The 24,451-nt window shown below is 45.7% G+C and overlaps 1 pseudogene; it reads right to left on the reverse strand.

The window, feature by feature from the left end:
- Positions 1-206: 206 nt before the first annotated feature.
- Positions 207-6,988, reverse strand: LOC129016082 (rho GTPase-activating protein 21-like; annotated as a pseudogene).
- Positions 6,989-24,451: the final 17,463 nt, after the last annotated feature.

Genomic DNA, 24,451 nt, shown 5'->3' on the forward strand with positions numbered 1-24,451 from the left:
ATACGACTATCCGATATATTTTTAAATATATATATATGTTTTTCTGGCTGTAGCAATGCACTGTAAAGCTATTTTACAGTGCAAAATGATGAAACCAGCCCAAATGAAAGCTGCATAATAACAATTCTGGTACAAGAAAATATTGACAGAATTACTGGAACGTGTAACAGTAGCTTTTTACTTGCTAGAGTGTACATACCCCCAGTTTAAAGACAGGAATGAAATTGTGATTTATTGCCTGGGGTTTCAGACAGTTTATGAGGCTGGGCATTCGCTGCAGAACTAGCATTTTTGCTCACATTCTGGATGCTTTCTCCGTTTATTTGGTCAGGTGACTGCGGTGGTATGGAAAGAAGGGGCCTGTTTGTTGAAGCTAAGGTGCTGGAAGAACTGCTTGTGTCACACTGACAAGCCAAAGGTGTGTCGGTCGTGGCTATTTCTCGTGCCCTTGGGTTCTCTGTCTGGGGATCTCCGCTTTCTCCTCTGCTAAGGTCAGAGGTACTAGTGTGTAGGCATTTCCTGGCCAGCCAGTCTGAGATGGGAAGGTCCTGGGCTGAGCATTTTGGTTTTAACCTGTTTACAGCTGAAAGTTCAGATTCTCTCTCCCAGCTCTGCTCATGTGCTTTGCAAACATTCAAAACGCTGATTTCAGTAGCATCTCTGTGCCCTCCTAGCGTATGTCTGCGCCAGGTGCTTTTCCTTTTAGCAGTCTCGGCATTCGCTTTATGATTCCCTACTCCAAACACGTCATCCGCAGGGGCTCTGGGTCTCAGTTTTAACCGATCTGCTTTTTTCATTTTCCATGTGGGTTCCTGTTTTTCGGATTCACCTCTGGTGGGTGTCAGTAAACTCCCAGTTGGCTTTCCTTTTTTCATAACATCAAACACTTTAGTTAATGAAGGTGTTTCTTTCTCGTTCTTGGCATCTCCTAGACTTCCACTGTCTGACTTGAATCTAGGTGATTTTTTCCTGGAGAGAATATCACATTCGATGAGTTTATGGGAACTGAAGAGCTGTCTCCGGCTATCTAAACTTGATGTTAAATTTCCCTCGGTGCAACTTACTTCACTTCATTCAAAATTTCTCCAGCTGCTCTTAGTCACTTTTTGCAGTTTTCCTGGGAAAAGCCTCTCTGAAGTCAAAGCTGTGGGGAAAATGGGAAACTCGCTCTCGCTGTCGGTTTCCACAGGCCGCCCTTCACTGATCAGTTCACTTCTCTCGTCATCTGCCTCATCCCCCTTGCTCTCTGCCACGATTGCACCTCAGGGCTCAGTTGACTGGAGTCCAGGCTAGTCCAGTATGTAGCAGACGATGTGGTGGAATAATCTGAGGTGATGGTGCTGATGTTGGCCAAAAACTCACTATGTTTCGTTTCTATGCCCTGCTGAATTTCTTATAACAGTTTTATTGATGTATAATTCCCATACCATACAACTCATCCATTAAGAGTGTACAATTCGATGGCTTTTTTTCTTTTCTTTCTTTTTTTGGAGACAGTCTCACTCTATCACCCAGGCTGGGGTGCAGCGGTGCGATCTCGGCTCACCGCAACCTCCGCCTCCTAGGTTCAAGCAGTTCTCCCCCCTCGCCTCCAAGTAGCTGGACCACCATGTCTACTAACTTTCGAATTTGTTTATAGCGATGAGGTCTCCCTGTGTTGCCCAGACTGGTCTCGAACTCCTGGGCTCAAGTCATCATTTCACCTCAACCTCCCAAAGTGCTGGGATTACAGGTGTGAGCCACTGTGCCCAGCCATTGGCTTTTAGTATACAAACAAAGTTGTCCAAGCTTCACCACAGTCAATTTTAGAACACCTTTCTTTTTTTCTTTTTCTTTTTAGAGAGAGAGGGTCTCACTTTGTTGCCCAGGCTGGAGTACAGTGGTGTGATCACAGCTCACTGCAGCCTCCAACTCCTGGGCTCCTGCCTCAGCCTCCTGAGTAGCTGGGACTGCAGGAGTGCACTACCATGCTCAGCTAATTTTATATTTGTAGAGATGGGGGTCTCATTATGTTGCCCAGGCTGATCTCCAACTCCTGGTCTCAAGTGATCCTCCTGCCTCAGCCTCCCAAAGCGCTGGGATTACAGGTGTGAGTCACCATGCCCAGCTCCCTTTGTACCTTTTGAGAAACTGGCAGACTATTTTCCAAAGCTTCACTCTATCAAAAAAAAATACATTTTTTAAATAATAGCATAACATATATAAAGTACAAAATCATAAACGTACAACTTAATGCATTTTCACAAACTGAACACTCCCAGAGATCCAGCATCCAGACCAAGAAACAGGATGTTTGCAGCCCCCAGAAGCCCCTGTGGGGGTCAGTCGCTTCCAGCCATTCCCCTGCCAGAGGAACCATTGTCCTGCCTCCTAATAGCACAGTTTCTGTTTCCTTTCTGGATTTTAAATATTCTCCAGGTTAGGCACGGTGCCTCACACCTGTAATCCCAGCATGTTGGGAGGCCAAAGTGGGAAGATTGCTTGAGCCCATGAGTTTGAAACCAGCCTGGGCAACAGAGTGAGACCTCGTCTCTACAAAAAATTAAAAAATTAGCTGGGCTTGGTGGTGCATGTCTATAGTCCCAGCTACTTGGGAAACTGAGACAGGAGGCTCACTTGAGCCCAGGAGTTCGAGGCTATAGTGAGCTGTGATTATGCCACTACACTCCAGCCTGGGTGACAAAGTGAGATGCTGTCTGTAAAAATAAATAATATAATAAGTATATAAATATAATAAATAAATAAATAAAATATAATAAATGAGTAAATGAGTATTCTCCATTCCTGGTGAGGGGTGGAGACTGGCAGGAGGGCCAGGCTGAGGATGTCAGAAGAGAAACCTTACTCTCAGATCCTAGAAGGAGAGAGGCACCCCAGCAAAGCGCAGGGGCTGGGGCCTTTGGGGCTTCCTCCTCACAGCCCCTTGCACCTTCCCACCTGCTGGGAGTTTTAGGGGGTTTCCAGAGGCTGCAGAACCAGGAAAACATTTTCTAGAGTCCTTGAGTTTGGTGTGACCACAGGCAGCCTGAAACCGAAAGCCAGGCCTTGGGACTGGGCGGCTGCTTCCCTTGGCTGGGATTTAAGCACAGGCCAGACACACATGAGGCCTTCAGAGCCATCCTGCCAGCCGTGTGACCCAACAGGCAGGGTCATGCATGTCTTTGTCTGACATCAGAACCCACCTGGAGAGCCCCTGTGTCTTAGGTGCATCCTGAGACCTAAGCTGGAAGTTCAGAGCACATTGCCCAGAAGAAGTGAGACATTTTCAATTTTTTTTTTTTTAATTTGGAAACAGGGTCTTGCTGTGTCACCCAGGCTGGAGTACAGTGGCGCAATCCTGGCTCACTGCAGGCTTGACCTCCTGGGCTCAAGCGATCCTTCCACTTATTAGTCTCGCAAGTAGCTGGGACTACAGGTGTACACCACCATATCCAGCTAATTTTTGTATTTTTTGTAGAGATGGGGTTTTGCCAAGTTTCCCAGGGTGGTCTCAAACTCCTGGGCTCAAGTGATCCGCCCACCTCAACCTCCTAAAGTGCTGGGATTATAGGCATAAGCCATCGCACCCGGCCTTGGAATGTTTTAAGGGACAGTCATGACAAGATTGTTGCTGATGCCACGAGAAGCCTCCAGGAAGCAGGGTGTGCTGGCTAGCTTCTGTTGCCTCCAGAGGGGTTCCCCTCCCTTCTCTTCCCTTCCCCACCTGCCGTCTGCACAGGTGTTGACCATAAGAACCCCAATCAGCAGGCAGCTGTGGTGCCCACCACCCACAGGCTCCCATTGGCCAATGTGGGGCCCAGACAGGAGATTGGAAGGTGGAGGAGAATGAACACGCTGTTTTTATACCTCTGGCTCTGTCCATCAAAGATAAACAGAGCCCGCCACTAGCTAATGCACTGAAGAAGATTTCATTCAGTAAAACCATTGCAACAGGGAAGAGGGACCAGCATGAACCGAACCCAATTTCCCCAAAATAAAATGCTGGAGACTTGTTACTTTTTTTGAAACAGGGTCTCTCTGTCACCCATGCTGAAGTGTATTGGCACGATCATAGCTCACTGCAGCCTCGACCTATCAGGCTCAAGCGATCCTCAGCCACCAGAGTAGCTGGGACTACAGACGCAGACCACCATGTCTGTTAATTTTTAGAATTTTTTTTTTTTGTAGAGACGAGGTCTCTCCATGTTGCCCAGGCTGGTCTTGAACTCCAGGACTCAAGCTATCTTCTCACCTCGGCCTCCCAAAGTGCTGGGGCTACAGGTGTGAGCCACCACCCCTGGGCGTCCCTGCCTCCATCTTCACGTGGCCTTGTCCTCTTTCTCCTGTGTCTCAAATCTCCCTCTACTTTCCTTATAGGGACACAATTTGTTGGATTTTGACCTGTGTCAAACCTACATCAAGGATGATCTCATCTTGAGATTCTTAATGAAATCTGCAAAGATCCTATTTCGAATTAAGTTTGCTCATGTATGGAGAGTTAGGACTGCAACTTTTTTTCTTCCTTTTTTTTTTTTTTTTTTTTTTTTTTGGTAGAAATGAGGGCTCTTTATGTTGCCCAGGTGGGTCTTGAACTCCTGGGCTCAAGCCATCCTCCCACCTCCGACTTTCAAAGTGCTGGGATTACAGGCATGAGCCACTGTGCCCGGCCACGGACATTTTCTTTCCTTTCCTTTCCTTTCCTTTCCTTTCCTTTCTTTTCTTTTCTTTCTTTCCTTTCCTTTCTTTCCTTTCTTTTTCTTTCCTTTCCTTTCTTTTCTTTTTTTTCTTTTCTTTCTTTCCTTTTTTGGAGATGCAGTCTTGCTCTGTCTTCCAGGCTGGAGTGCAGTGGTGCCATCTCAGCTTACTGCAACCTCTGCCTTCCAGGTTCAAGCAATTCTGCCTCAGCCTCAGTAGCTGGGATTACAGGTGTGCACTACCGTGCCCAGTTAATTTTTGTACTTTTGTATTTTAGTATTTTTGCATTTTGTAATTTTGTATTTTAGTAGAGACAGGGTTTCACCATGTTGGCCAGGCTGGTCTGAAACTCCTAACCTCAAGTGATCCGCCCCCTCAGCCTCCCAAAGTGCTGGGATTACAGGCATGAGCCACTGTACCTGGCCACGGACATATATTTTTTAGGGACACAATTTAACTCACTGCATTCTACCTGCCTCCATCTTTTCCCATCATTCTGCTTTCTATACAGGGCAACAGAAGCCTGGGTAGGTACGCAAGACAGGTGAGGCCTCTATGAATGAGTATCCAGACGACTGACTAAAAGAGTTTAGGGATTCTCTAAAAAGAGAAGTGAGAACACAGAAGGGAAGAAGGCATCAAAGAAATAAAGCCAGAAATTTTCCTGGAACGGAATACGGAGCAGTAGATGAATGGTGGTTCTTTCAATATCTTGTTCTGATGAATGGATGGGAAGGCACCCTGATGATAACAGGTTTGGCAGTCACCTGGGGTGGAAGATGGAAAGTAGTTCTTAGCCTTTCCACAAGTAGCCTCTTAGTAGGTATAAACTCACACCATCAGGAGAATTGAGGCAATGTCAATGAGTAAAGCAGGCATGTGCAAGGCAATAAGGAGGAGTGGAAATTGTGTCCAACAATGGACACAATCCATGATGTAAAAGGAAGTTCCCTTTCCATCAGTCTGCTCAGCCTGCCATATTAAAGTACCATGGACTGGGTGGCTTTGGCAATAAAAAGGTTTATTTTCTGGCTGGGCTCAGCGGCTCATGCCTGTAATCCAGCAGTTTGGAAGGCTGAAGCGGGAGGGTCACTTGAGGCCAGGAGTTCAAGACTAGCCGGGGCAACATAGCATGACTTCCATCTCTATTTTATTTCTTTTGAGACAGAGTCTCACTCTGTTGCCCAGGCTGGAGTGCAGTGGTGCGATCTCACCTCAGTGCAACCTCTGCCTCCCGGGTTCAAGAGATTCTCCTGCCTCAGCCTCCTGAGTAGCTGGGACTACAGATGCCTGCCACCACACCCAGCTAATTTTTGTATTTTTAGTAGAAATTAGATTTCACCATGTGGCCAGGATGGAATCTGTCTCTTGACCTCATGATCTGCCTGCCTCAGCCTCCCAAAGTGCTGGGATTACAGGCATGAACCACCGCACCCGGCCCCTAATGACCTCATTTTAACCCGATGTCCTTGTTGAAGAGTTGGTCTCCAATTACAGTCACATTCTGAGGCGCTAGGTTTTAGGACTTCACCATATGAATAGGGATGGGGGACTCAATTCAGCCCCTAACACCTTCTGTGAAGACATTTCCCTTCACATTAAGAGTAATTCATGGTGAGCCTGGGCAACATAGCAAGACCCTATCTCTAAGAAAATTTTTTAAAAAATTAGCTGGGTGTGGTGGTACACGCCTGTAATCCCAGCTACTCAGGAAGCGGCAGGATCAATTGAGCCCAGGAGTTCAAGACTTCAGGGAGCTATAATCATGCCACTGCACTCCAGCCTAGATGACAGAGTGAGACCCTGTTCCTAATAAATAAATAAATAAAAATACTTCATTTTACATGCCAACCACTCTTGTCCACCCTCCCACCCCACCACTGACACACACACACACACACACACACACAGAGAGAATGGCAGTTTGTAGGCTCTTAGCAACACGTTCGTTGATTGAAGAATGGTGGACTTTGGTTGAAGTTGATTCCCGCATGGGCGGAATCTGGCTTTGCAGGAGTTCGGGGAATCTGTCCCCTGCACAGTTCAAATTTGGAGAAGCGGATTAATGTACTTACTTGGAAAAGAGAACTTACCCCTGTGGTTTCTCTCTCTTGGGAGGAAGTTCCATGAATAAACAACCAACTTGTTTTTGAAATACTTTCTACCCAAATACTTTGAATACTTAGAATGATCCCCTAGGTGATGCTTGAGTTGGGGACACAATTTCTAGAGCTGGGTCAGCCTAAGGCAGCCGCTCAACCCACTTGCCTTTCTTGGGTCTTCCTTGGGGTCTGCAGATGATCATGGTGCACATTGTTACCCTCTCTGGAGGGGGCAGCTCCCTATAAGCATTCATTGAGTGTCTGCTGAATGCAGAATCTTTTGGTGATAGGAGAGAGGGGGAAAGAGAAGGCATATGACTTTGTGGTAGGCTGGAAGGTGAACCCTGGCTTAGCCCTTGAGTTCTAACAATGGTTTTTGACATTTTGTGCTGTGAGATCATGAACAAGTGACTTTGCCACTCTGAGTCTCAGTTTTCCTGTCTGCAAAATGAGGATGTGCCTGCCCGCGTTGTGGGATGTGCCTTCCCCATATTGCAGGATTGCTGAGTGATTCAAGTGTGAAATCCTACATAAGCATGCTTGCAAAAGTCACAAAGGCCTGGGAAGCAGAGTATTGTCATTGTTGTTGGGTGAAACCAGAAATCGGAGAATGATTCAAAATTCACATGTGAGATGAATGCCGTTGGCTGTAAAGTGGAATATTAGAAAAGGAATCTCTAAAAGATGTGGGGAAGTAGAACAGAAAGGGAAGAAATGTGGCTTGATTTCCTGCTGGCTGCTGTGAGCTGCACAAATTGTTCTAGTCTTGTGCGCTTTGGGCTCCTTATAATAAAATGGAGATCAAAACGTCTACCTTGCCAGGTCATTTCCAGATAATAATCGTAATAAATTGGCCAGGTGCAGTGGCTCTCACCTGTAATCCCAGCATTTTGGGAGGCTGAGGCAGGTGAATCCCTTGAGCCCAGGGGCTTAAGACCAGACCAGACAGCATAGCAAGGCCTCATATGTACCAAAAATGCAAAAATTATCCAGGTATGGTAGCATGTGCCTGTAGTCCCAGCTACTTGGGAGGCTGACGTGGGAGGATCACTTGAGCCCAGGAGGCGGAGGCTGCAGTAATGGGAGATCACACTACTGTACTCCAGCCTGGGCGACACAGTGAGACTCTGCCTCAAAAAAAAAAAAAATGATAATAAATACTAATATGTAGTGGACACTTACTATGTACTGGGCACTGGTGTTTCATAGACCATGTCTCCGTTAGGTGCCACAGAAACCCTAAGAAGTAGGAGTTTATTTCTACTTCCTTTTCACAGATATGGGCTCAGAGAAGTCAACTAACTTGCCCAAGGTCATGCAGTTTTTGAGAGGCTCCCCAATATGTGCTATTTGATCTGTGAAAACTCTTGCAAGATGTCAAGCTTCCAGTGAAGCTTCAACGTTGTCAGCAACTGCAAATGCTGGGGACAAGGAGAATACAGAACTGGTGAGCAGTGGGTGGATTAATCTGAGAAGCCTTCCCAGAAGAAGCAGATGTAAAGTTGTGTTGTGAAGTGGATTAGGATTATTGAGTTCCTGGAGGAGGTCTAGAATGGTGACTGGCGTGTGTAAGTCAAGGGCATACAGATGGTATTTAAAGACGTGGGGCTGGATGGATTGCCCAAGAAGTGAATGTGGCTAGAAAAGAGAAGAGAAGGCTGGGCGCAGTGGCTCACGTCTGTAATTCCAGCAATTTGTGAGGCCGAGGCAGGCAGATTGCTTGAGCCCAGGAGTTTGAGACCAGCCTGGCCAACATGGTGAAACCCCGTCTCTACTAAAGATACAAAAATTAGCCAGGTGTGGTGGCACATGCCTGTAATCCCAGCTACTCGGGAGGCTGGCACAGGAGAACCGCTTGAACCCAGGAGACAGAGTTTGCTCGAAATACTCATTTGCTTGAAATTGGGCCACTGCAGACCAGCGTAACCAACATGGAGAAACCCCATCTGTACTAAAAATACAAAATTAGCCAGGCGTGGTGGCACGTGCCTGTAATCCCAGCTACTCAGGAGGCTGAGGCAGGAGAATCGCTTGAATCCAGGAGGCAGAGTTTGCAGTGAGCCGACATCGTGCCATTGCACACCAGCCTGGGCAACAAGAGCGAAACTCCAGCTCAAAAAAAAAAAAAAAAAAAAGAGAGAGAGAGAGAGAGAAGAGTTTGAGAATAGAGCTTTGGTGTGCTCTAATTTGAGAAGTGGAGGTGATGAGGGGAAATACAGGAGGAGAAGCAACCCCAAGTTGGAAAAACATTTCAAGGTGTGAGTGGTGGACCATGGCAAATGCTAATGGTTTTTCATGTTAGATGTGGCAACAGCAACCTTGACGAGAGCTATCTGGGAGAGAGGTAGGAGTAAAAGCCTGATTGGAGGAGGTTTAACAGAGAATGGGACTAAGCACAGTGGCTCATGCCTGTAATCCCAGCATTTTGAGAGGCTGAGGTAGAAGGATCACTTCAGCCCAGGAGTTTAAGACCAGCCTGAGCAACATAGGGACACCTTATCTCTAAAAAATATAAATAAATTAGCCAGGCAAGACCTTACCTCTAAATAGGGAGACCTAAATAAATAGATGTGTGCCACTGTGCCTGGCTAATTTATTTTTATTTTTTAGAGATAAGGTCTCCCTATTTATAATAGGTCTCCAGTGAGACCTTATGGCTAAAAAATAAAAATAAATTAGCCAGGCATGGTGGCACATACCTGTGGTCCCAGTTACGTGGGAGACTGAAGTGAGACCGCTTCAACGTGGGAGGTCAAGCTTGCAGTGAGCAGTGATTGTGCCATTGTACTCCAGCCCGGGCAACTGAACAAGACACTGCCTCAGAAAAAAAAAAAGGAAGGAAGGAAAGAAAGAAAAAAAGAGAAAAGAGAAGAATCCGAGACAGAGGAGTATAGGTAATGCTTTCAAGGAGTCTGGCTCTAAAGGTAGCAAAAAACTGGAGCTGGGCTGGAGGAGAATGTGCAGGAACCTAATCCCCCAGAGAGGTGCCTTCTTCTGTTGGCCGTCTGTAGCACCCTGGTCTACCCTCTACATGGTATCCTGCATGGGCTTGACACCAAATATTTGTAAAATGAGTAGTGATTATAGTAGCCATATCACTCATCAGTCTTCTCATCCCTGCAAGGTTGCTAGGAGGCTGAAAGTAAAACAAAAAATAGCTAAGAAAGCTCCCTGTAAAGTGAGGTTCATTCTTCCTTTGCACGCTAATCATCATCCTCATTGCTAATGCGATTTTTTTGTTTCAAGAGATTTGGCTTCATGGTCACATGCTATAGCTGGGAGTGTGAAAGCAGGTACAACCTTTTGGGTGGATGTGTTAGCCCGTTTTGTGCTACTCTAACAGAATACCCGAGATTGGGAAATTTACAAAGAAAAGTTTATTTAGCTTGTGGTTCTGCAGGCTGGGACATTCAAGGGCACGACACTAGCTTCTGGCGAGAGCTTTTATGCTGCATCATATCATGGCAGAGAAGGTCAAATGGGAAACAGACACATGCAAAGAGGCAAAATCCAAAGGTGTCCTGGCTTTACAACAACCCACTTTCAAAGGAACTAATCCATTCCCATGAGAATTAAACCCAGAATACCTGATACTGGGTAATTTACAAAGAAAAAAACTTTATTTATCTTGGGGTTCTGCAGGCTGGGAAGTTCAAGGGCACAACACCAGCTTCTGGCAAGGGCTTTCGTGCTGCATCATATCATGGCACAGAAGGTCAAATGGGAAACAGACCCACACAAAGAGGCAAAACCCAAAGGTGTCCTGGCTTTATAACAACCCACTCTCAAAGGAACTAATTCATTCCCATGAGAATTAATCCAGTCCTGCAGAGCCCATTGATTACTGCATTACTAGCACCAAGCCATTCGTGGGGGATCCATCCCCATGACCCAAACACCTCCCGCTAGTCCACACCTCCCAACACCACCACATTGGAGGTCAAATTTCAACATGAGTTCTGGTGAAGACAAACACACCATATCCAAACCATAGCAGTGGGCAAGTTGGCAATAGATGTCAACAGCTAGGAAGTCAAATGTATATGACCATTGCAACATTGTTTGTAACAAACCAGATCAATGTCAATGTCCACCATTAAAAGGACTTGGTTAAATAAGCAATGATATATTCATTCTGTACAATATTGTAGAGCCATTAAAAGGAATGAAGCAAGTAAATACACAAAACAAACAAAGGAATGAAGCAGATTTGCATGCACTGACATAGAAAGGGGTCCAAAATACATTACATGAAACATTTGAGAGTCAAGTTGCATAACAGCACTATTACTGAATGATATTTAAAGACATCCCTAGATTTCCTCTAGAAAGAGAGACTATGTATGGACAGCTGGATTTATTTCTTATAAGTTTCAGGGAGAAGAAGGGAGGAAAGGACAGTGTAGGGAATAATATTCTCACTTTGAAGGTGGAGTTGTTCTTTTCCAGGGGAACAAAGCCAACTCTGAAACCCCCTCCTAGAATCTGAGGCTGAGCAGCATGGGGAAGAGTTTATTCTTTTTTTTTTTTTTTCTGAGACAGAGTCTCTCCCTGTTGCCCAGGCTGGAGTGCAAGGGCATGATCTCAGCTCACTGCAACCTCTGCCTCCCGGGTTCAAGCAATTCTCCTACCTCAGCCTCCCAAGTAGCTGGGATTATAGGTGTGTGCCACCACGCCCAGCTAATTTTTTGTATTTTTAGTACAGACAGGGTTTCACCATGTTGGCCAGCCTGGTCTCGAACTCCTGACCTCAGGTGATCCACCTCAGCCTCCCAAAGGGCTGGGATTAGAGGCGGGAGCCACCACATCCAGCCTCTACAGGAAGAATTGATTCTTATCTACAGGTCACTTTCCAGGTGCCCATGGAGGTGACTTCACCCAAAACTGGGTTTTCCCAAACATACCACCCCTGAAATTCCCCAAGTCCTCCTCGCTGATTCAGGGGGTAGGAGAGGTAGGTGGACAAACACCATCTGCTAAGAGAAGGCAGAATCGTAGCAGGTAAATCCTTCCAGCAGGGTTTCCATAACCTGTAGCAACTGTTGTTACCATGGAAACCCAAACCATAGCCACCATTAGAGGAAAAGCCATAGGCACTGTTCTTCCCAGGGTTTAACTAGGCCAAGACCAAATCAGAGGCTTCATTCATTCATTCATTCATTCATCACTAGAGGTTTAAATCTATTGCCAGCCCCTATGATGGGCATTGGAAACATGAAGGTCAATAAGACCAGTTCCCATCCATTAAGGAGCTCACAGTCCCAAGAGGTGAAGGTAGGCAGTTAAACAAGTAATTATAATTCCATGAAAGGAGTTAGTGAAAATCTAAGTATTCATTATCTGGCCCCTACCCTTCATCCATAATAAATTTTAATAATGTTTTAATAAAGTATCTGGTTATCAGTAAGTTTAATTTTCAAGTTTAGGTCTCATGCATTTCATTGCCACATTTCCTTAGGCCCTTCTTGACTGTGAGTTATTTTTATAATATTTTTAACTTTTTGTTTTGAAATAACTATAGACTCAAGTGACTTTGCAAAAAGACTGTCAAGTGGTATTGTGTATCTTTCACCCAGCTCTTCCCAACTGGAACATCTCCCATAACTACAGTGCATTACTAGCATCAGGAAATTGACATCAATCCAATAGAATTAACTAGACTCCAGACCAGCAGAACCTTCCTTTTTGAACCCTAGTCTGGCTCTGACCATCATATCAACACCCTCTTTCAGTCCGTCTGTCTCTGAGTGTATGTGATCATTTGCAAGATGAAGCTGCCATCCTTGCCAAGTTACAGAATTCCCTGAAGTCAATGTAAATGATGTACCCACAAAGATATCAACAAATGAGCATCTGGTAGACTTAGGCTAAGAAACAACTGAGGAAGAGGAAATTGACAAGAAGACTGGACAGGTGCTTAAAACAGATAATTTCATTATGAAAAGACAAAGAAAGACCCGTTGGGAAACTGGTGGTACTTTCTAATGTTTTTGCAAAAATGACTTCCTTTCTGTGTCATCATGGCATGAAACTTGCAGAAAACGGTCATATCATGTGTTCCAACAAATTTTTTATGAGAAAATTATGCCTAAAAGAAAAAATATACATCACTCCTGGCTTCATACTCTGTTCATTCTAAAAATTAGTACAGTTTTGCAATTATACTTTCATTAGCTAAAGACAGAATAATGTCTACAAATTTTACTTTCATTTAATTTCATTTTTAAGGTAGAGTCTCAATCAAATAATCAAATCCTTTTTCCCCTCAATATTTACTATGAAATTTTAGTCCCATTCTGACTAGATTTGCTTTTACCTGACTTTCTCTGGCACTAACGATCCTCAAAGATAAAAAATCCCCTGCCAATGTATTGTAGGCCAAAGGACACAATAACCAGTTCTGCAGTAAGGTGAGCGAAGCCTTCCACTAAGTAACATTTGGGCTGGGTATTGAAGGATGTGTAGGAGTTCACCAAGGGAAAATGAAGGGGAAATCTGTGCAGTTAGAGAATAGTGTGTCAGAGTCTGAGAAGGATGGGAGAACAGGGCTTCCTTTCTGATGCCATGTTTGGGCTGTGGTGAGGTTGCAAGCAGAGTGAATGGAATGCAGTAGGAACAATTTCCTGTGATAGGGGATGAGGCTGTGTGGGTGAAAAGAGCCTTCCTGAAGAGCTGACGGTTAATCCCAGGCAGTGGGAAGCACTGCTGGAGGGTTTTGCGACAAGGAGGGACATGACCAGTGGTGCAGTTTAGAAAGATCCCCGTAGCTGCCACGGAGGATGATGGTGATGGCAGGAAAACAAAATTATTATTATTATTATTATTATTATTACTATTATTATTATTATTTGAGACAGAGTCTTGCTCTGTTACCCAGGCTGGAGTGCAGTGCTGTGATCTTGGCTCACTGCAACCTCCACCTCCCAGGTTCAAGCAATTCTTGTACTTCAGCCTACTGAGTAGCTGGGACTACAGACACACCCCACCATATCCGGCTAATTGTTGTATTTTCAGTAGAGACAGGGTTTCGCCATGTTGGCCAGGCTGGTCTCGAACTCCTGACCTCAAGTGATCCGCCCACCTTGGCCTCCCAAAGTGCTGGGATTACAGGTGTGAGCCACCACGCCCAGCCAAACTTTAAAGAGTGGTGGTTAAGATAGAGACTATAGATGAGACCACTGTGTGGAGTCAGGCTCCACCACTGACTAGCCTGGGACCCTTACTTAAGCTTGATGAGCCTCAGCTTCTTCATCTGTAAAATGGGAATGATGATTGTACATACCACATAGGATTGCTGGGAGGACTAACTGTGAAGTCATGTGCTTAGACCACGTAGGGAGCCAGGTTAAGATGAGAAGTGACGAAGAGGATTTAAATTACAGATGATAGGCCGGGCGCTGTGGCTCATGCCTGTAATCCCAGCACTTTGGGAGGCCGAGGGGGGCAGATCACCTGAGGTCAGGGTTCCAGACCAGCCTGGACAAGTGATGAAACCCCTCCTCTACTAAAAATACAAAAATTGGCTGGGCGTGGTGGCTCACGCCTGTAATCCCAGCACTTTGGGAGGCCGAGGCGGGTGGATCATGAAGTCAGGAGATCGAGACCATCCTGGCTAACACAGTGAAACCCCATCTCTACTAAAAAATACAAAAAAATGAGCCAGGCGTGGTGGCGGGCGCTTGTAGTCCTAGCTACTCGGGAGGCTGAGGCAGGAGAACGGCGTGAACCCGGGAGGCAGAGGTTGCAGTGAGCCGAGATCGCACCACTGCACTCCAGCCCAGGCGACAGAGCAAGACTCCGTCTCAAAAAAAAAAAAAAAAAATTAGCTGGGTTTGGTGGTGCACACCTGTAATCCCAGCTTCTTCGGAGTCCAAGGCAGTAGAATCTCTTGAATGCGGGACACAGAGGCTGCAGTGAGCTGAGACTGCACCACTGCACTCCAGCCTGGGCAACAGAGTGAGACTTCGTCTCAAACAAAACAAAACAAAAATTACAGATGATAATTAAGGCTGGGTGAGGATGAAGGATGGAGGCGAACAAGAGACTCCAGAAATCCCAAGAACACATCACCAAGTGACCTGGGAACAGATAGCATGGAGTGGGAAGTCATGGTGAATGTGGAAGATGATTCCGGGTCTCCGGCCTGGCTGTCCCGGGAGTGCGTAAGAAGGAGTATCATTCACTGACTCAGGGAACAAAGGCAGATGAGCAGGTCTTGAGTTCAGAGCCAGTGGGTTTGTTTTGGGGCATGTGTAGAAGGACAGAAGCCACATCGCCACATCATAGTTAATTCGCTTTATCTTTATGTGAGAAGTGCTTTTTTTTTTTTTTTTTTTTTTTTTTTTTTTAAGATGGAGTCTCACTCTGTTACCCAGGCTGGAGTGCAACGGCACAATCTCTGCTCACTGCAACTTCCACCTCCCAGGTTACAGCGATTCTCCTGCCTCAGCCTCCCGAGTAGCTGGGATTACAGGCATGCGCCACAACGCCAAACTAATTTTTTGTATTTTTAGTAGAGACTGGGTTTCACCATGTTGGCCAGGCTGGTCTCGAACTCCTGACCTCAGGCGATCCACCCGCCTCAGTCTCCCAAAGTGCTGGGATTACAGGCATGAGCCACCGTGCTGGGCCGAGAAGTCCTTTTATTTAATGCATGTTTATCATAAACAGTTTCAGAAGGGCCTATGACAACTATAGCAGCTATCTCAACTACTAGAAATTGTGCCTTTTAGAGTGTGAGGGACAATAGAGGGCTCAAGGAGGAAAAGAACTGAGAAAATAGTGTGGTAAATGTCATGCACCTTGACGTCATTTATATATTAAAGGTAATGGACTTCTAGTTCTGCCACTGTGGAGGATTAGACACTTTCATGACTCTGCCCACTGAAACAACTAAACGGCTGGATAAAATATTTTAAATCATCCTTTTAGGCCAGGTTCAGGGGCTCATGCCTGTAATCCCATCACTTTGGGAGGCCAAGGTGAGAGGATTGCTTGAGCCCAGGAGTTGGAGGCTGCAGTAAGCTAGGATCACATCACTTCACCCAAGCCTGGGCAATAGAGCAAGACTCTGTCTCAAAACAAAAACAAAACCAAAACCATTTTAAAACCCATTGGTGGGCCAGGCATGGTGGCTCATGCCTGTAATCCCAGCACTTTGGGAGGCCAAAGCAGGCAGATCACTTAAGGCCAAAATTTTGAGACCAGCCAGGCCAACATAGCAAAACCCCATCGCTACTAAAAATAGAAAAAAATTAGGTGGGTGTGGTGGCGCACGCCTGTAGTACCAGCTACTCGGGAGGCTAAGGCAGGAGAATTGCTTGAACCAGAGAGTCGGAGGTTGCAGTGAGCTGAGATTGTGCCACTGCACTCCAGCCTGGGCAACACAGCAAGACTCTGTCTCAAAAAATACATAAATAAATACATAAAAATAAAACACATTGCTGGTCTGGCACAAAGATAAGCCTCCTTAGATCCCACAAATGGCATGAAGTCAAGAATGCTGGTGAGCACTCACTAAAGGTGTTTTTTTTCCTGAAGGTTCCTATCAAACTGTAGAGAACCTGAGCTTCCTCCTTTGAAAGATGTAGAGCATACTAGGAGACCTCAGGTGAGAATTTTTGTTTTGCTTCTGTTTTTTTGAGACAGGGTCTCACTCTATCACCCAAGCTGGAGTGCAGTAGTGCATTCACATTCACTGCAGCCTCACCCTGCTGGGCTCAAGCGATCCTCCCTCCTCAGCCTGCCAAGTAGCTGGGACTACAGGCACCACCAAGCCTCGCTAACTTTTTTGTATTTTTTTTAGAGACAGGGTTTTGCCATGTTACCCAGGCTGGTCTCAATCTCCTGAGATCAAGCAATCTGCCCACCTCGGTGTCCCAAAGTGCTGGGATTACAGGCGTGAGCCACCGCACCTGGCCACAGGTGATAATTTAATGGTAGATTTCTGCATACAGCAGAACCCTAATGGAGTACACTGTCACTGTAAGAATGAGCAAGAGCTAAACCCTACCAGAGAAACAGCTTTGAAACTTGCCTGTTCGAATCTTAGGGTTGAATGTAGGAAAAGAAAAATATCTTACCTGAGAACTTGTCATTACAAAGGAGTCCTTACTCAGGTTTGTGACGTGAATTCATGCTATCTAGTAATAATAATAATCTAAAGATGTTATAAACTGGAAGTAGGGTGCTTAAAGATTAGCAGAGGTGGAGTCAACTCCTCTCTAATGGAATTTAACTTTATTCCAGGATTCAAAGGTCACCTACAATAAAGTTCTAAAGAAATGAAGAGCTCACATTAAAAAAAAAAAATCACACACACAGGCAAAGAAGCATAGCATCTTGAGTGGAAGTAAATAGAAACCATAGACAGTAAAAACAGAGGCCAGGCCCGGTGGCTCCCTCCCACTTTGGGAGGTCAAGGCGGAAGGATCACTATAGGCCAGCAGTTCAAGACCAGCCTGGGCAACATAGTGAGGCCCCATCTTTACAAAAAAGTTAAAAAATTAGCCGAGCGTGGTAGCATGCGCCTATAATCCTAGCTACTTTGGAGGCTGAGGCAGGAGGATTACTTGGGCTCAGGAATTCAAGGATTCAAATTGAGGAATTCATTGAGCAGTGATCACACCACTGCACTCCAGCCTGGGCAGCAGAGTCTCTAAAAGACAAATAAACAAACCCAGAGACTTCGGATACCAGAATATAGACACAAATGTGTAAAATCAGAGGTGTGCTTAAGCCAGCTGGCAGAGCTCAGGAGAGCTGATTGTGGGCATCTCTTCCCAACTCCCTGTGCAGCGATATCACATTTGTAGCCTGACATTGTCCATGGTGGGAATATTTACACCATGGAAGTTGGCAAACACTAAATTAGGGCTTCTTCTTCTTTTTTTTTTTTTTTTTAAGAGACAGTAATACAGTTGTTTAACATTTACTAGAAGACTGCTGAATATATTTTTTATTTATTTATTTATTTTCAAATACCGACTCAAATCAGATGCTGAATTTATTTGAAGATTAACAGAGAAGCTTGAAAAAAAATCAAGGAACAGGGACTATAAAGAACAACTGGGCAGGACACGTTGGTTCACACCTGTAATTCCAGCACTTTGGGAGGCTGCCCAAGAGTTTGAGAGCAGCCTGGGCAACATAGGGAGACCCCATGTTTACAGAAAAATTTAAAAAATTAGCCAGACATGGTGGTGCATGCCTGTAGTCCAGCTACTTGGGAGGCTGAGGTGGGAGAATTGCTTGAGCCCAGGAGGTTGAGGCTGCAGTGAGCTACGATTGCGCCACTGCACTCCAGCCTGGGCAACAGCGCAAGACTCTGTCAAAAAAAAAAAAAAAGAGTAAATTTTACAAAGAACAAAATAAGACTTCTAGAAATGAAAAATATAACTAAAAATGAAAACTTAGTACACAAATTAAATGGTAAATTAGTAGATTTTCTGATTCACTAATTCTGAAGAAGAAAGATATAAGAGATATGTTAAAAGACATAGAAGACAGGTCTAACATAAAACAAATTGGAGTTTCAGAAGTAAATAATAGAGAAAATGGGAAAGGTAATAGTTAATGATAGGTGTATGTCTTTGTATATATGCATCTCTGTTCAAGAGAACATTTATCTTGAATGTGCTCCTGATAAGCCTTCAAAGGAAAGGAAAAACGAACTCTGACCTGGAAACTTTGATCTTAGTTTACTAAACGCAATTTGTCTGCATTGACTATTTAGTCTATGTCTTCTAAAACTTCAGAGCAGGCCAGGCGTGGTGGCGCACACCTGTAATCCCAGGACTTTGGAAGGCCGAGAAAGAAGGATCACTGAGATGTTAGGATTACATGTGTGAGTCACCACATCCGGCCCAGATTTACCTTTAACTAATAAGACTGTAAGCTGCATAAGACCAGCAATTTTCTTTTTTTTTTTCTTTGATTTTTTTTATTCATGATTGCTTTCCCTGTTTCTGTTAGTGCCCCACTGGGGTTGATTCATTTATTCAATAAATGAATGAGTTTGTTAGATGGCTACTACATGCCAGGCCTAGTCTAACATATGATGACCATCGTTTCCCAGATGAGGAAACTAAGACATAGCGCTATAAGAGGGCATGTTCAAGCTTATATGTAATAAAGCAGGGATTCAAATCCACTTACACTAACAACATGGTCAGGCACGGTGGCCGACACTTGTAATTGCAGCACTTTGGGAGGTCGAGGCGGGTGGATCACATGAGGCCAGGAGTTTGAGACCAGCCTGGCCAACATGGTGAAACCCTGTCTCTACTAAAAATACAAAAATTAGCCGAGTGTGATGGCGCGTGCCTGTAATCCCAGCTACTCAGGAGGCTGAGGCAGGAGAATCCCTTGAACCTGGAGGCGGAGGTTGTAGTGAGCTGAGATCATGCCACTGCACTCCAGTCTGGGTGACAGACTGAGACTCTGTCTCAGAGAAATAAAAGAATACTGATAGAGGTGGCAGGAATGGTGGTGGTAATGATGGTGGTGGTGATGACAGTGGTGGTGATGATGGTGATGACGAAGGTGGTGATGACGGTGGTGGTGATGACAGAGGTGCTGATGATGGTGGTGGTGATGACAGTGGTGTTGATGACAGTGGTGTTGATGGTGGTGTTGGTGATGGTGTTGATGATGGTGGTGTTGATGATGGTGGTGTTGATGGTGATGGTGATGTCGGTGGTGATGATGGAGGTGGTGATGATAGTGGTGGTGATGATGGTGGTGGTGATGATGGTGGTGGTGATGGTGGTGGTGGTGATGGTGATGGTGATGGTGGTGGTGGTGATGATGGTGATGGTGGTGGTGATGGTGGTGGTGGTGGTGGTGATGATGGTGATGGTGGTGGTGATGGTGGTGGTGGTGGTGGTGATGATGGTGATGGTGGTGATGGTGGTGGTGGTGATGATGGTGGTGGTGGTGGTGATGATGGTGGTGTTGATGATGGTGGTGGTGATGATGGTGGTGGTGGTGGTGATGGTGGTGGTAGTGATGATGGTAGTGATGGTGGTGATGATGGTGATGGTGGTGGTGATGATGATGGTGGTGGTGGTGGTGATGATGGTGGTGATGGTGGTGGTGATGATGGTGGTGGTGGTGGTGGTGATGGTGGTGATGGTGGTGGTGGTGGTGGTGATGGTGGTGGTGATGGTGGTGATGGTGGTGGTGATGGTGGTGGTGATGGTGGTGGTGGTGGTGGTGGTGGTGGTGATGATGGTGGTGCTGATGGTGATGGTGGTGGTGATGGTGGTGATGGTGGTGTTGATGATGGTGGTGGTGATGATGGTGGTGGTGGTGATGGTGGTGGTAGTGATGATGGTGGTGGTGGTGGTGGTGGTGATGGTGGTGGTGATGGTGGTGGTGGTGGTGGTGGTGATGGTGGTGATGGTGGTGGTGATGGTGGTGGTGGTGGTGATGGTGGTGGTGATGGTGGTGGTGGTGATGGTGGTGGTGGTGGTGGTGATGGTGGTGGTGATGGTGGTGGTGATGATCGTGATGGTGGTGATCGTGGTGGTGGTGATGATGGTGGTGGTGGTGGTGATGGTGGTGGTGATGGTGGTGGTGGTGATGGTGGTGGTGGTAGTGATGGTCGTGGTGGTGATGATGGTGGTGGTGGTGATGGTGGTGGTGGTGGTGATGGTGGTGGTGATGGTGGTGGTGATGGTGATGGTGGTGGTGGTGGTGATGGTGGTGGTGATGATGGTGATGGTGGTGATAATGGTGGTGATGGTCGTGGTGGTGATGATGGTGGTGGTGGTGGTGATGGTGGTGGTGGTGATGGTCGTGGTGGTGATGGTGGTGGTGGTGATGGTGGTGGTGGTGGTGATGGTGGTGGTGATGGTGGTGATGGTGGTGGTGATGATGGTGATGATGGTGATAATGGTGGTGATGGTCGTGGTGGTGATGATGGTGATGGTGGTGATGATGGTGGTGGTGGTGATGGTGGTGGTGGTGATGATGGTGGTGCTGGTGGTGATGGTGGTGGTGGTGATGGTCGTGGTGGTGATGGTGGTGGTGGTGATGGTGGTGGTGGTGGTGATGGTGGTGGTGATGGTGGTGATGGTGGTGGTGATGATGGTGATGATGGTGATAATGGTGGTGATGGTCGTGGTGGTGATGATGGTGATGGTGGTGATGATGGTGGTGGTGGTGATGGTGGTGGTGGTGATGATGGTGGTGCTGGTGGTGATGGTGGTGGTGATGGTGGTGATGGTGGTGTTGATGATTGTGGTGGTGATGATGGTGGTGGTGGTGGTGATGGTGGTGGTGGTGGTGATGGTGGTGGTGGTGGTGGTGGTGGTGATGGCGATGGTGATGGTGATGGTGGTGGTGATGGTGGTGGTGATGATGGTGATGGTGGTGGTGGTGGTAGTGATGGTGGTGGTGATGATGGTGGTGGTGGTGGTGGTGGTGGTGGTGATGATGGTGGTGGTGGTGGTGGTGGTGGTGGTGATGATGGTGGTGGTGGTGGTAGTGATGGTGATGGTGGTGGTGATGATGGTGGTGGTGGTGATGGTGGTGGTGGTGGTAGTGGTGGTGATGATGGTGGTGGTGGCGGTGGTGACAATGGTGTTGTGATAGTGGTAGTGATGATGGAGGTGGTGACGATGGTGGTGGTGATGATGGTGGTGGTGATGATGGTAGTGGTGATGATAGTGGTGGTGATGATGGTGGTGGTAATGACGGTGGTGGTGATGATGGTGGTGGTGATGACAGAGGTGGTGATGACAGAGGTGGTGATGTCATCCTGCAGACGACACGCCACCCACTTTCCCCACTGCTTTCAGTCATAAGCCAGGAGTGAACTCCATGTGTCTCGCAGGAAAACCCAAAAAGCAAAGGTAGCAGTCCACATCCCTGAGCAGTGGCCAAGGTGACTCAGGCTGAGATGCAACAGCCTGGTCTGTGGGCAGACAGGCAGCAGCCACAGGGGCCAGTGTGGACATGCCCATAGACCCAGGGAGCTGATCTCCTCTGCCTCTCAGGGGGAAGTAGCCTCTCCAGCAGATGCTGTGTTCCCAGCCCTCTTCTCCTTTTCAAAATCTGCAGCCCATCATTCCTTCCAGGAATGCAGGTTCTGGCCCAGGTTCTGTAACTTACACCTTAGCTGCATCCATAGAGTAAGATGATTGATGCTTTCCTTGAATTATTTTTGGTGATGATGAGACCATATACAGAAAGCATCTAACTCTCCAATATTCTTACTCAAGAAATGATATCTGAATTTTTAAAATTATATCATCATTGATTTCCAGCTGGAGGAGCAGGAGCTAGAGAAGCCAACTGCCCCTCACGCAACAGGTAGGTGACCTCAAGGACCACCTGAGCCCCAAGCCTTGAACTCAGGAAATAGAGCCTGAGCATTTTACATGTGACCAGCTTCACTGCCCCTCTCAACAGATCCCTCAGCACCCTCTCTTTTCTCTGCTTTCAGGCTCAGGCCCCAAGCTGCTTATCCCCATGGCCCCTAGTGTCTTGAGAGTCAAGACCCAGGTCTTGATTGATAACAGAACCATGACACCAAGCACTAAACTGGTGTTTCCCAAAGTGTGATTTCTGTGCCACCCTGCTGGTAGGCAGATAACTGAGGGAAAAGGGGTTCACCCATAGGTGTTAAATAACAACCAATCACTTAGTAAGGAAGTCCCCTCTCAATTCATTATCATCTTCATCATGATATTAGGTTACATCATATGAAACAGCAATTTTTATGAATCTAAAACAAACAGATATCAGCAGTTTTATATGACTCAATCTAATAGGATACTTTAGACATATAAAAAGTTATAAAGAATAAAGGCCGGATGCAGTGGCTCACGCCTGTAATCCCAGTACTTTGGGAGGCCAAGGCGGGCGGATCAGGAGTTTGAGACCAGCCTGGCCAAAATGGTGAAACCCTGTCTCTACTAAAAATACAAAATTAGCTGGGCATGGTGGTACGTGCCTCTAATCCCAGCTACTCCAGAGGCTGAGGCAGGATAATCATTTGAACCCAGGAGGCGGAGGTTGCAGCGAGCCGAGATCGTGCCATTGCACTCCAGCCTGGGCAAAAAGAGCGAAACTCTGTCTCAACAACAACAACAACAAAGTTATAAAGAATAATGGCTAGGCTGAGTGCGGTGGCTCTCACCTGTAATCCCAGTCTTTTGGGAGGCTGAGGCAGGAGAGTTGCTTGACGCCAGGAATTTGAGACCAACCTGGGCGACGCTGTGAGACCCTACTTCTACACAAAATTTAAAAATTAGCCAAGTGTGGTGGCACACTCCCAGCTACACGGGAAGAGGCTGAGGTGGGAGGATCACTTGAGCTCAGAAGGTTGAGGTTACAATGAACCATGATTGCACCACTGCATTCCAGCCTGGACAGTGGAGTGAGATCCTGAATCAGAAAGAAAGAAAAAATAAGATGAACAGTATTTTCTTTAAAATGAGCAGTTTTTTGTGGAAGAGCAGTCACAGAGAGCCCTGATGGCAAATAGCTTATGAAGATTCTGGTAGGAATTATAGGTTGGTAATCATAGAAGACCAATGCTACCATTGGTGTGGAGATTATACTAGCGGCTGAGCTCATGAGGAGAAGACTCTAGAATACCTATATCTGAATGCTGTACCTTTAGCAACCTGTGTTAAGGGTCTCTTCTTAGAAATGTAGCAGTACCAGGTCATAGCTTCTGGATTCACTTTTACATGTAACACTATACTGTGATGAAACAGAAGGAGAGAAGATGATAAAAGATTCAAGTATTAAACCTTTAAAACTCATTCACTGTCCCAATGTGTAATTTATTTGAATAACTTTATCTTTAACAAACATCAACTTCCTACACTTTGATTAGGTCTATTAAGTTTAATTGGTTAAAGCCATACGAACTCCAGAATGTTTATAAAAGACATTTCTATCTATTCTTATGGTGATTTTTATTTCTTTCTCTTTTTTTTTCTAGCACAAATAAAGCTGCTTTGTGTGTCATAATGCCCATGTATAAGAATTTTTCTGGCATATATACTGAAGAGTGGAAATCCTGAGTATTATTTAATGATTTTATAGGCATTACCAAATTACTACCCTAAGCAGTTACACCATTCTACATGCTCTCCAACAAAGTATAATTCCCATTTTTCTATACCCTTAACATTTTTACTTATCTGCTGATGCAAGAGAGCTTTAGCTTGGTGCTACTGTGTCTTTAATACCTTTCTAACACTTGCTAACTACCTTTTGTCACAAACGGAGATAGGTCCCCAGGATCAGAAACTCGAGCAAACTGAAATCTAAACTTTCATATTATCATTTTCCATTCTGCATGGGTTTTTTGTTACAGTTGCCTACTATTCTTGCACAAGGGATACTGGCTTTCCAATTGTGATAAAGATAGGAAATCTCCTTTTAAAAGAAATTAAATCAGTACTACAGAGTAAAACAAAATGTTAGGTAAATAGTAGTACAGATTGCATGTGATTTGGAGGAGAAAAAAAATTATGCAGGGAGCTCTGAATAAGTAAAGATGGGAGAAGTAATACACTGGTGATTAATTGCAGGGGAATATTGTTGAGCTCAAGACCAGTGGGTTCTGCAACTAGGTAACACCTCCCTGGAAACTGTAGTATTTCAGAAGTGAAAAATCCTGGGGATCATGTAATCCAACCTATGTGTTTCAT

This window comes from Pongo pygmaeus, chromosome 18 (genome assembly GCF_028885625.2).
Source record: "Pongo pygmaeus isolate AG05252 chromosome 18, NHGRI_mPonPyg2-v2.0_pri, whole genome shotgun sequence".
Lineage (NCBI taxonomy): Eukaryota > Metazoa > Chordata > Mammalia > Primates > Hominidae > Pongo > Pongo pygmaeus.